Source organism: Aquarana catesbeiana, linkage group LG07, assembly GCF_042186555.1.
Source record: "Aquarana catesbeiana isolate 2022-GZ linkage group LG07, ASM4218655v1, whole genome shotgun sequence".
NCBI classification, from domain to species: domain Eukaryota; kingdom Metazoa; phylum Chordata; class Amphibia; order Anura; family Ranidae; genus Aquarana; species Aquarana catesbeiana.
The window spans coordinates 6,254,715-6,268,078 of NC_133330.1; positions in this window are offsets into that span (position 1 = coordinate 6,254,715).

Consider the following 13,364-nt stretch of genomic DNA (forward strand, 5'->3'; position numbering starts at 1 on the left):
CAGACCAATTTTCAGCTTTCAGCGCTCTCACATTTTGAACAACAATTACTCAGTCATGCAACACTGAACACTGTACCCATGACATTTTTGTCCTTTTTTCACACAAATAGAGCTTTCTTTTGGTGGTATTTAATCGCCGCTGGTTTATTTATTTTTTTGCACTATAAAAGAAAAAAAAATTGCAAATTTAGTCATTTTCTTCATAAAGTTTGGCAAACATTTATACTGCTACATATATATACTGCACATATATGTGAGAAAGTTTTAGAGTTCACATCTCTGAAAATTTATCACACCGGAAATACTGATGGCCTTTCTCATTCCTTGAGACCCTAACATGCCAGGAAAGTAAAAATAACCCCCAAATTACCCCTTTTTGGAAAGTAGACATTCCAACGTATTTAGTAAGAGGCATGGTGAGTTTTTTTAAGTTGTAATATTTTCCCAAAATTCTTTGCAAAATAAAAAATTATTTTTTTTTTTATTTTTTTTTTTTCACAAAATTGTCATATTAGCAGGTTATTTCTCACACACAGCATATGCATACCACAAATTACACCCCAAAAGACATTCTACCACTCCTCCTGAGTATGGCGATACCACATGTGTGAGACCTTTACACAGCCTGACCACATACAGAGGCCCAACATGCAGGGAGCACCATCAGGCATTCTAGGAGCATAAATTTTCTTTTGAAGGCCCTGGAGCACCAGGACAATGGAAACACTCCAAAAATGATTTATTTTGGAAAGAAAACACCCCATCGTATAATCTATGAGGCATAATAAGTCTTTTGAAAATGTCATTTTTTTCTACAAGCTTTTGGAAAATGTGGAAAGAAAATGAAAATGCTTTTTTTTTTACACAAAAGTGTCCATTTATACAATATTTCTAACACATAGCATGTACATACCAAAAATTACACCCAATTATAGATTATCCTACTCCTCCTGAGTATGGCGATACCACATATGGGAGACTTTTCTACAGCCTGGCCACATACAGAGGCCCAACATGCAGGGAGCACCGTCAGGTGTTCTAGGGGCATACATTTCAAATCTAATTTGACTACCTATTACACTTTTGTGAGGCACTGTAGTGGCATGGATGAGCATGAATGGGGATGGATGAGCTGTGGATGGGGATGGCTGAGCATGGTTGAGCCATGAATGTGGATGGCTGAGTATGGATGGGATGACTGAACATGAATGAGTATGGCTGGGTATGGCTGAGTATAGCTGAGTATGATGGGATGGCTGAGTATGGCTGGGTAGGGCTGGATATGGCTGAGTATGGATGGGTATGGCTGAGTATGGTACGGTATGGCTGGGTATGGCTGATTATGACTGGGTATGGCTGGGTATGGCTGGATATTGCTGAGCATAGCTGGGTATTTGTAGGTATTGCTGGATATTGCTGAGTATTGCTGAGTATGGCTGGGTCCAGTTGAGTATGGCTGGGTCCGGCTGAGTATGGCTGGGTCCGGCTGAGTATGGCTGGGTCTGGCTGATTATGGCTGGGTCTGGCTGATTATGGCTGGGTACGGCTGGGTATGGCTGGGTACGACTGGGTATGGCTGGGTATGGCTGAGTATGGATGGGTATGGCTGGGTATGGCTGGATATTGCTGAGTATAGATGGATATGTGTAGGTATTGCTGGGTATGGCTGAGTATGGCTGGGTATTGCTGAGTAAGAATGGGCTGTCTGTTCGGCTCGAACATGAATTTGACTCGAACATTGGCTGTTTGCCCGTTTGCCGAATAGCGAAGAATTTGGGGTGTTCGCTAAAATTCGAAAGCCGCGGAGCACCCTTTAAAAGTCTATGGGAGAAATCAAAAGTGCTAATTTTAAAGGTTAATATGTAAGCTATTGTAAAAAAAAGGGTTTGGGGACCTGGGTCCTGCCCCAGGGGACATGTATCAATGCAAAAAAAAGTTTAAAAAATGTCTGTTTCTTCGGGAGCAGTGATTTTAATAATGCTTAAAGTGAAACAATAAAAGTGAAATATTCCTTTAAATTTCGTACCTGGGGGGTGTCTATAGTATTCCTGTAAAGTAGCGCATGTTTCCTGTGTTTACAACAGTCCGAGAGCAAAATGACATTTCTAAAGGAAAAGAAAGTAATTTAAAAGTACTAGTGGTAGCGCCGACAGCTATAATGAATTGTTGGGTCTCTGCAATACTCATAAAAGTCATTGAAAGAAACGGCCTCGGATTCCCCCACAGTACATTACCAGGCCCTTCAGGTCTGGTATGGATATTAAGGGGAACCCCGCACCAAATTTAAGAAAAAATGGCGTGGGGTTCCCCCTCAAAATCCATATGGATTTTAAGGGGAACCCCATGCCAATTTTTTAAAAAAAATGGCGTGTACACCTACCATTTCACAAAAAAAATGTCAGAAATGTTAAAAAGACAAGAGACGGTTTTTGAAAATTCCTTTATTAATGTCTTCTTCTTTCCCCACTTCTTCTTTCCATCTTCTTCTAGTCTCCATTCGGTTTTCTTCCTCCATCTTGTTCTTCCCCTGCTTCTTCCTCTTCTTCCTCCGATCCTCTGCTTCTTCCTTCAGTCTTCTCGTCCGCATCTTCCTCCGGCATCTTCTTCCCCACTACATTCTCCGGACGATCCGCATCCATGGTAGGTTCCCTCTGTGTGACACTTTTGTTCTTCTGACAGTTCTTATATAACTGAGGGCGGGGCCATCCGGTGAACCTGCCCCCCTCTGATTCACGGGGACTTCACGGGGAATTCCCTATAGATTTCCCCGTGATGTCAGAGGGGGACGGGGTCACCCGGTTACGTAACGGGTGACCCCGCCCCCTCTGACACCATAGGGAAAACCACAGGGAAGTCCCTGTGAAGTCCCCGTGCATCAGAGGGGGGCAGGGTCACTGGATGGCCCCGCTCAGTTATATAAGAACTGTCAGAAGAACAGAAGCGTCACACAGCGGGAACCTCCCATGGATGCGGATTGTCCAGAGAACGGAAGCGGGGAAGAAGAAGTTGGAGGAAAATAAGGACGAGAAGACCGAAGGAAGAAGCAGAGGATTAGAGGAAGAAGAGGAAGAAGCGGGGGAAAAACAAGATGGAGGTAGAAAACCAAATGAAGATAAGAAAAGGATGGAAGAAGAAGTGGGGAAAGAAGAAGACATTAATAAAGGAATTGTCAAAAACTGTCTCTTGAAACAAGAGGTATAGGTTAGGACTTTATATGAGACCATGACCATCCGGTACACAGGTCTCCATCCAATTATATCTGAGAAAAATAAGGGGACTAGGGGAAAAAAAGGGGACAATGGGGACTTTATATGAAACACATCACTAGGGCAGGCTGAGTCATCAGATGTAAAAAAATGTAAATTTATTGATACCACATGAGAAACAAGGTGCAATAGATGATACTCGCATATAGTCAATAGATAAGGTACAAAGTATGTAAAACATGGCAGTAGAACATATAATAGTAGCATAGTAACATGTTATACATTGTAACATAGGTAGATTGCAGCATCATCAAAATTACACCCCACATGTGTATACGTAATTCATATTGTATTAAAATCCAACTGATGGCTAAAACACTAAAATACCCATGGTAGTTACATATTCGTTGTGACATGTCAAAAAGTTATGAATGTTCAGTTGTATTGCTCGACGCGTTTCGTGGAAATTTGTCCACTCATCAGGAGCAGCTATCTGGAAATATCTAGAGTAACGTATAAAGTAGTAATTAATAATATTTAATTACAACAGGAAGAGGGGAAGCAAGACCGCTAGTCCTAACACTCTTACCTGTAGATATATGGTATAATAGTAGTAGGGCATATATAGGAAAGTTCATGATGGTAGGAGATAACCAGGGGTGGACACAACAACCCCACGGGAGCTGAGGAGGCAACCAAGAGGCGGCAGGGCGAGGCAGCTCAGGACGCCGTAGAGCAATGGGTAGTGAAAAGGTTCACCTAGGTTTCCAACATAGTGGTGTAAGATAGAGCATTGACCCAAGGTAACTGTAGATAAATAAAATAAGATACGTATAGGTAAAAAACAAGTAATGTTGGATGACCACTAGGTGGAAGATCAAGTGTGGGACAAGGTGAAGTGACAGTGGAGTGAACATAGGAAAAACAGACAGATAGTGTCCGGGAGACCGGTGGAGTGAAAAAACAAAGGGAACCCACCACAACACCAAGCGAACAAGGTGGAGGGATAGTGCAAGGCAGGTAGAGTGAGGACGGGTGTATAAAGGGGGATAAAGAAAGCATGGTGCAAGGAGATCTACGGTTACCTAAGATGAGTCTCAGCCCGCCAGCCAACGAGGTGAACCCCCAACGTCACGCTAAGACGTGCTAGGAGGGAGGAGAGGAGGCAGCCCACTAAGGCGACTAGCGCCTATATAGGCAACCTCCGGCCTCCATCAGTATGCACGCCAGATGGGAACAGCGTCACGACGGCACGTGACGTCAATTGACGCCAAATGTGCCGACGTGCGGGGAGTGGCGTCGACGCACAGCGGACACACGCCCCCGATCCCATGACTGGTGGATCAAGGGGATAGGGGGATAGCAACGGTATAGCAACATATAAAGTCCCCATTGTCCCCTTTTTTTCCCCTAGTCCCCTTATTTTTCTCAAAAACTGTCTCTTGTCTTTTTTGACATTTTTGCCACTTTTTTTTGTGAGATGGTAGGGGTACCATTTCACACAGGGGGGGCAGGATCTGGGGGTCCCCTTGTTAAAGGGGGCTTCCAGATTCCGATAAGCCCCCCATCCGCAGACCCCCACAACCACCGGGCAAGGGTTGTGGGGATGAGGCCCTTGTCCCCATCAACATGGGGACTGTCAGAGAGCTTACCTGATTGGGCGTCGTCGCGCGCCGTGGCACGTTGGTGCGCGCTTTCCTGCGGGTGCTCGGGCGCCTGCTTCTATGGGCACTGGTGTTGGCATGCCGGCTGGCTGTGGTGGATGCGGTGGTGCACGGGTGCGTATGCCTATGGGCGCTGCTATGCGTTCGCCTGGTGGTGCTGGTCTGCATGCCGCTGTCCGGGGGCGCGCTCGGGCGTGTGCGGGTGCCTGTGCATAACGGTGCGTGCACGAACGTGGCGTTTGGCGCCAATCAGCCTATTTAGGCTTGCTTCTCCCTCTGATCAGTGCTGCCTGATCCACAGCTCCGTGCCTAGTTCCTGTTTCCTGTTTCCTGTTCCTAGTTCCTGTGATTCCTGTGTTCCTGATCTGTTCACGACCCGGCTTGCCTTCTGGACTCTCCTGACCTCCGCCTGCATTTGTCCCCGGCCTGTTTTGACTTCGCTTCTGCCTGCTCCTTCTGTACCTCTGCTGCCCGCCTGTTGCCAAACCCAGCTTGTGCACTAACCTGTCTCCAGCTCCTGCTCAGCATCTGTTGTCTGTGCCGCTGACTATCATCTGCTGTTTGAAGACTGCTAACCTCCGGAACACGGACTCCTGCACAGGCTCTCATACCACTCCGCACTCGTGGGCCTCCTGTCTGCTCTACCAGGGGCTGCGAGTCAGATACGTAAGGGAGCCTACCCTTTGCCCAAGTGGACTCTCCGGTCTGGTAAGTGAGAGACTTGACAGTATCAGGCAGCCATGACCGAGTCCGAGCAGGGGGCCTCCCCCATGGATGAACTTTGTAGGCACCTTGCGGGCCTTACCCAAGCAGTCAAGAGCCTACAAGAAGGCTACACCAGATTAGAGGGTCAGGTCCAAGCCCTCTCAGCTGCTCCTCCCCCCAAGGGGCACCATCTGCCGGACTCTCCTCAGCACCCTCCGTAGTAATGCTCCCTCCGGAACCCAGGGTACCCACACCTGAGAAATTTACTGGAGATCGTCGCAAATACCGGGCCTTCCGTAACGCCTGTGAGCTTTACTTTGAGCTACAGCCTCGCACGCTCTCCCTGGACGCCACTAAGGTGGGATTTGTCATTGCACTGCTGTCCGGCGAGCCCCAGACTAGGGCTCATCATTTACTGGAGCAGAAGTCTAGATCCTTAGATACCCTGGACGCTTTCTTCCTGGCAATGTCCCAATTGTACGAGGACCCTCAACTTACTACTACTGCTGAGGCAGCCCTGCATTCCCTGTAGCAAGGCCGCAGAGCGGCCGAAGACTACGCAGTTGAGTTTCGTCGTTGGAGCTCTGATACAGAGTGGAACGACGCTGCCTTGCGTCATCAATTTCGGATGGGGTTATCTGATCCCCTTAAGGATGAACTGGCACGTGTTGGGATACCCCAGACTCTGGATGAACTTATTAACCTATCTATTCAAATTGACCGACGTCTGAGAGAAAGACGCTCTGAGAGGTCCTCTGGTCACCCTCGTTCTATTTGGATGCTCCCTAGAGTTCCCAGTTCCCCCAACCAATTGCCTCTCTCCTCTACTTCAGCCACGGAAGCACCCGAACCCATGCAGCTTGGTCTGCTCCAGCCATCCCTTACCCCGGAAGAGAAGATGCGCAGACGTACGCACAACCTATGCCTGTATTGCGGGGAACAAGGACATTTTGTGAGGACCTGCCCTAACAAGATACGTAAGTGTCTGATGTCTTCTTCCGCTTGTGCATCTGTTTTGCCCAAACCTGGTAACCATTTGACTATCTCTGTTGTATTACAGCTTCCCGGAAAGAACATCCCGGTGTCGGTCATTATTGACTCTGGAGCATGCAGTGGCTTCATGGATCAAACCTTTGTCAATAATCATGGCATTCCTCTTCAACCTAAGACCCAGGGTCTTGCAGTATTCCTAGCTGATGGCTCTACCCTTAGTTCAGGTCCAGTCACCTGTGAGACTGTTCCACTACTGGCCACCATAGGCCCGGAACATCAGGAACTCTTACGTTTAGATGTCATCTCCTCCCCTCTCTTCCCAATCATTCTCGGAATGCCCTGGCTACAGGCACATAACCCCAGCATTGACTGGTCCACAAGAAGAATCCAATTCTCATCTGACTACTGCAGGCAAAATTGCTTACGTGGGACCCCCGTCTCACCGACTCAATGTCTTTGTTTGGATTCGGATACCAAACTTTGCCCATCTCTTCCCGAGGCCTATCGGGACTTCCAGGATGTCTTCAGTAAGAAGGGGGCAGAGACTCTTCCAGTTCACAGGCCTTATGACTGCCCAATAGAACTTTTTACCTGGAACCGAAGTTCCCTTTGGAAGGATTTTTTCACTAACTGAGCAGGAGCTGGGCACCTTAAAAAACTACATTGACGAGAACTTAAAGAAAGGGTTTATCCGCCCTTCCACATCTCCAGCCGGTGCAGGAGTTTTCTTAGTGGAGAAGAAGGACCACACCCTACGTCCCTGTATCGACTACCGGAATTAAACAAAATTACTGTAAAGAACAGATACCCGTTACCCTTAGTACCTGAGTTATTCCAGAGACTGGGAACCGCAAGAGTTTTCACCAAGCTGGATCTCCGCGGGGCATACAACTTAATTCGCATAAGAGAAGGGGATGAGTGGAAAACAGCTTTTCGTACTCGATTCGGGCACTATGAGTACCTTGTCATGCCCTTTGGCCTGTGCAACGCACCATCGACCTTTCATCACTTTGTCAACAACGTATTCCGTGACTTCCTAGACCTCTATGTCATAGTCTATCTGGACGATATTTTGATTTTCTCCGCCTCTCTGACTGACCACCGCAGACATGTGCGAAATGTTCTCACCCGACTTAGGCAACATGGGCTCTATGCAAAACTTGAGAAATGTGAGTTTGAGCTTCAATGCATTCAGTTTCTGGGCCTGATCATCTCCCCTGAGGGCATCAAGATGGATCCCCAAAAGGTATCTGCTATCCTGGACTGGCCTGCACCTATTGATAAGAAAGGGGTACAACGTTTTATTGGCTTTGTCAACTTCTATAGAAAATTCATAAATGGGTTCTCTTTGATAATCGCTCCTATTACTGAACTTACCAAACAAGGAAGTCGGTTTTGCTGGACTCCTAAGGCGCAGTCGGCCTTCGAGGAACTCAAGGCTCTATTTACCTCAGCCACTATTTTTAAACACCCCAACCCAGCTCTACCATTTGTGTTGGAAGTTGACGCTTCCGAAATTGCAGTAGGGGCCGTACTCTCACAACGACAAGGCACCAAAGCTCTTCTATACCTTGTGGGGTTTTTCTCACGAAAACTCTCACCTTCCGAGAGAAACTACGATGTGGGTGACCATGAACTCCTAGCTATTAAGGCGGCCTTGGAGGAATGGCGTTACCTTCTGGAGGGTGCTGCTTATCCCATACTGCAAAAAACAGACAGTGCAGCGCTAGTAAATGAAAATAAAAAATATGTGTGTAAAATCAAAAACAGGATAGAGCACAATACAATCCACCACAGTGTGCAGACAATCAGTCCATAAAGTCAGGTCCAATTCAGGCGTTTTCTGACCCTCTATAACTAAAGGGTCCACAACATCAGGTGAGAGGCCATTTGTTACCGTGGTGGTGGGCTCCTGGAATCACCTTTTTGCAAGCATGCAGTTTTTTCAACCTTGAAGATTTATTTGGACCTGACTTTATGGACTGATTGTCTGCACACTGTGGTGGATTGTATTGTGCTCTATCCTGTTTTTGATTTTACACACATATTTTTTATTTTCATTTACTAGCGCTGCACTGTCTGTTTTTTGATGTTTGTTGAGGGATTTGAATTTTGACCCTAGTGTTCAGCTGCTGCTCTTGTTGTACACCACTTCACGCTGATTCATTTTTTATCTTGTTATTTGTGCAATTTTCAGTAATCAAGCTGCGATATGGAAGTGTTCAATTATTTTGAAAAGCGAGATATAAGGATTAATGAGGTATTCTCTAGGAATCCCACCTTAGAACCCATTAATGATTTACCTCAATCTTTCAGAAAATTGGGCTATATCTATGAAAAAAAAGATTAAGACCTGGTGGGATATCACATCTTTTGAGCAGTATCTTGCTGCCAGACTTATACCAAGATGCCTGCGGTGGGAGTTACCCCCCAATGATGGCCTAACTGATGTTCAGTCTATGTCTGAATGGAGTGATTTTTTCATTAAAAGAGGTTTTGAATTGTTGGAGTTTCTCTTGATCCGTAAAAGAAAGAGGATGGTCACTCTCGATTCTCAGATTGGAGAAATTACCAAGAATGTTGAAACTTTTAAAGATAGTGAGGAGTTTATTAGACTATCTGGAGAACTCAAAAACAAACTCAGTAAATGGGATTTGGAAATGCAAAATAAGAAACGTAAGAAATTCATTAGGGGTTTTGAAGATTTTAATGGGGGATAATCTTTAAATGGCAGAATTCTCCAGGTATGGAAGACCCTGCTCCAACTCCGGCTAACACTCAGGTAGCCACAGTAGGGACTGGAAGTTATGCCCCCAGAAACAATCCTGTTTATGAATATGATCACTCACATCATACTAAACAGGCCCCTCCCCCTAGCACCTATGGCCATAAGAGAAAAAATAACAAAAGAGGTAATGCTAGAGGAAGGGGCAGAGGCAATAATAGGCCCTATAACCATCATGAGACACCCTATCGTCAGAATGGTTACCCAGCGTATGAAGAAAGTAGGGAACACTTTGAGACAGGAGGTCGTGACCCCCCCTATAACAAACCTATTCCCACGTCCAACCGTTTTGCCCCATTAGCTGTCCATACCCCTTATAAAGAAAATGTTTTTTTAGGCTAACAGGGGGAACAGAGATACCCCCTCAGTCCTTTCAACCTCAACAAGGAGAGCCGTGGAGACAGCCGATACCTTACACTCCATCAAACGCCGGCCCTCGCAAACGAAAAGAAAGAGAGGAAGGAGAGGGGGCAGGAGAGTACAAAAGTCCCAAACCACGGTAGGGAAGGGTATATATAATCTGAGTCAAATTACTCTTAGTGACGATGAGATTAAGGTTTTGGATCGAGGTTTAAAATTTGCCCCTATTAAAAACCTTAACAAATTTGACACATATGTTAATATTCAGAAATATGTTAGGTCCCTTAATATGAAAAAATATTTTTTGGCCCAACTACATCAGGGGACTAAACTGTTTAGTTCCCAACACTCATCCTTACGGAACAAATCCACATTTAACCCACAGAATACTGATAATAAGCATTTAGAAGTGTTTAAAAACATGGTTTCTCATGATTTGAACCAGTTAAAGGTTAAGAAAATTGTTGATCTTTTATATATTAAACGTGGGATACAATCGCTCGCTGAGCGGAAAGATATTGTTATCCGCCCCGTCGACAAAGGGGGGGGGGGTCTGGTCATTTTAAGCAGGGACTATTATCAGTCTGAGATGAGTCGTCTGCTTTCTGACCAAGATACCTATAGGATTCTTAGTAAAGATCCTATGTTAATATATAAGGATGAATTGCATGCAATTATAGAGGATGGCAGGGATAAAAAAATCCTCACTAAGAAAGAAGCAATGTATCTGGACCCTTTATTTTGTAGAACCCCTGTGATTTACTTTCTGCCCAAAATTCATAAAGACATCACCAACCCCCCTGGTCGACCCATTGTTAATGGGATCGACTCAGTGTCAGCACGCCTTGGGCAATACATTGACGTCTTTTTGCAACCGCTTGTGACCAAAACCCTTGCATACCTCAAAGACACCAAGCATGTTATTCAGATCTTGGAAAGTCTTGAGTGTTCATCACCCTCCTTTCTGGTTACAGCAGACGTCAGCTCTCTGTATACCATCATTGGTCACAGAGATGCTATGATGTCTGTTGAATGGGCTCTATCCTCTTCTTCATTGTCTGGGAGGCATCAAGAATTCCTGTTGAGTTGCTTAAATTTTTGTTTAACCAAAAATTATTTTTGGTACAATAGGGATTTTTATTTGCAGACGAGGGGAGTTGCCATGGGGGCCCGTTTTGCTCCCAGTGTGGCCAATATTTTTATGGCCCACTGGGAGGAAGAAGCAGTTTTTGCTAATAGACCCCCAGAGCTCATCTGTTACCGTCGATTTATTAACGATCTTATCCTGATATGGAGAGGGGATAGGGATAAACTCGACTTGTTTATTGACACTCTCAATAATAATCACAAAAACATTGTCTTGACTTGGACGATCGACCAAGAAAAGGTTGTGTTTTTGGATTTGACCATCAACATTACACACAACCGTTTCACTATGACCAATTATTTCAAACCCACTGACCGCAACTCGTACATTCCCCTGGGGAGTTGCCACCACCATTCGTGGTTGTGCAACATTCCCAGGGGTCAGTACATTAGGTTGCATAGGAATTGTACCTCTGATGAGGACTATATGGTACAATCACATATTTTGACATCAAGGTTTGAACAAAAAGGATACGATCGTTCCAAGCTAGAGGAGGAGATCACTAGAGTCAAAAGTCTTGACAGAGGGACTTTGGTCTCTGATACTGTTAGGGAGATTGGCGGAGATAATCATAATTATAGGATGGTGCTTGATTATAACGTGCAATATCGGACATTTGAGAAAATAGTACTCAAGAACTGGCCCATCTTAAAACAAGACAAAGTCTTAGGCCCTGTGCTTCCTGACCGCCCCCAGTTTATTTATAAGAAGGCTCCATCATTAAGGGACCGTTTGGCCCCTAGTGTTCTGAACCCCCCTGTCCCCTCTTCCGATTATTTTCTTTTCTGGGTGGTTTTTACGCATGCGGTAAATGCATTCTGTGTAAACATGCTAAGGGGAACATAAAGAAAAGGAAAAAATTCCTAGCCTCTGCTACTGGTAAGGAATATGAAATCAAACAGTTAATTACCTGCGACACGGTAGGGGTCGTGTATATGCTGGAGTGCGGTTGCGGGCTCCAGTATATTGGGAGAACATCCAGACCCCTACACGTGAGGCTCGCTGAGCATGTTAACAATATTAAAAAAGGCCTGAAAACCCACAATGTTCCAGACACTTCAAACTCCACCATCATCAGAATCCAAAAAGTTTGAGATTTTGGGGTATAGAGAGGGTCACGAGACACTGGAGGGGGGGTAATTTCATAAGGCAACTGAGTAAAAGAGAATCATATTGGATCTTTGAAACCAGGGTTTTTGCCCTGAAGGGTTAAACGTGGATTTCGACACAAATTGTTTTATATCAGACCGTTAATTGTTCTTTATTTGATTGATTTTCTATGATATTTTATTGGATGACAGTGGCCGCGGATGACTCACATTTTAAATATTTTAAAGTGTTTTGTAAATGTATTCATAATATAATTTATATATGTTTTTTATATATTTTTTGATTCTTTATAATTATTAAACTTTTCCCTGGGTTTGTTATAAACTCTCTTTGGGATTAGTGCACATGTCCTTTTTAGGATTGATGCATTTTTATCATTTAATTTTTGCCCCTTTTATTGTTTCTGGGAGTGGAACTTCCGTTTACTGTTTATTCCTCTATAAGGGGTTACATCCGGATTGACTTCCGGGTGAGCTTGAGGTCGATTACGCTTTGTGTATCGTTGCCATGGTTACGTACCTGGTATATAGCGTGGGTGCCCACGACGTTCCTCATCTGATGATGAAGTCCCCGCCCACTGGGACGCAACGCGTCCAGAACGAGGAAACGCCGTGACGTCACCCGCGGCCACTTCACATCTGCTCTGTTGTTCGGAAGATCGGAAGATCGGCACTATTGCTTGTCTGCCTGTACCAAGTACTACTCATGTGAGTGTTATGATGATTTTATTCATTGATTAAAGAGTATTGCATACGAAGAGCACTATCTTTTTGCCACTTTTATTTCTTATATGGCCATATTGGAGTGTCCTGTACCGGGTCCTTGACGGAGATTTATTTAAGCTGCATACCATTTGGTTAAATGAAAAAGGAGTTTTCTGACCCTCTATAACTAAAGGGTCCACAACATCAGGTGAGAGGCCATTTGTTACCGTGGTGGTGGGCTCATGGAATCACCTTTTTGCAAGCATGCAGTTTTTTCAACCTTGAAGATTTATTTGGACCTGACTTTATGGACTGATTGTCTGCACACTGTGGTGGATTGTATTGTGCTCTATCCTGTTTTTGATTTTACACACATATTTTTTATTTTCATTTACTAGCGCTGCACTGTCTGTTTTTTGATGTTTGTTGAGGGATTTGAATTTTGACCCTAGTGTTCAGCTGCTGCTCTTGTTGTACACCACTTTGCGCTGATTCATTTTTTATCTTGTTATCCCATACTGGTCTACATGGACCATAAAAACCTGGAATACCTGAGAACGTTTAAGAGGTTAAGACCCCGGCAGGCCAGATGGGCACTTTTTTTTTCTCGATTCCAGTTCCATGTCACCTTCAGACCTGGATCCAAAAATATTAAATCTGACGCACTCTCACGAATGTTCCATGATTCGG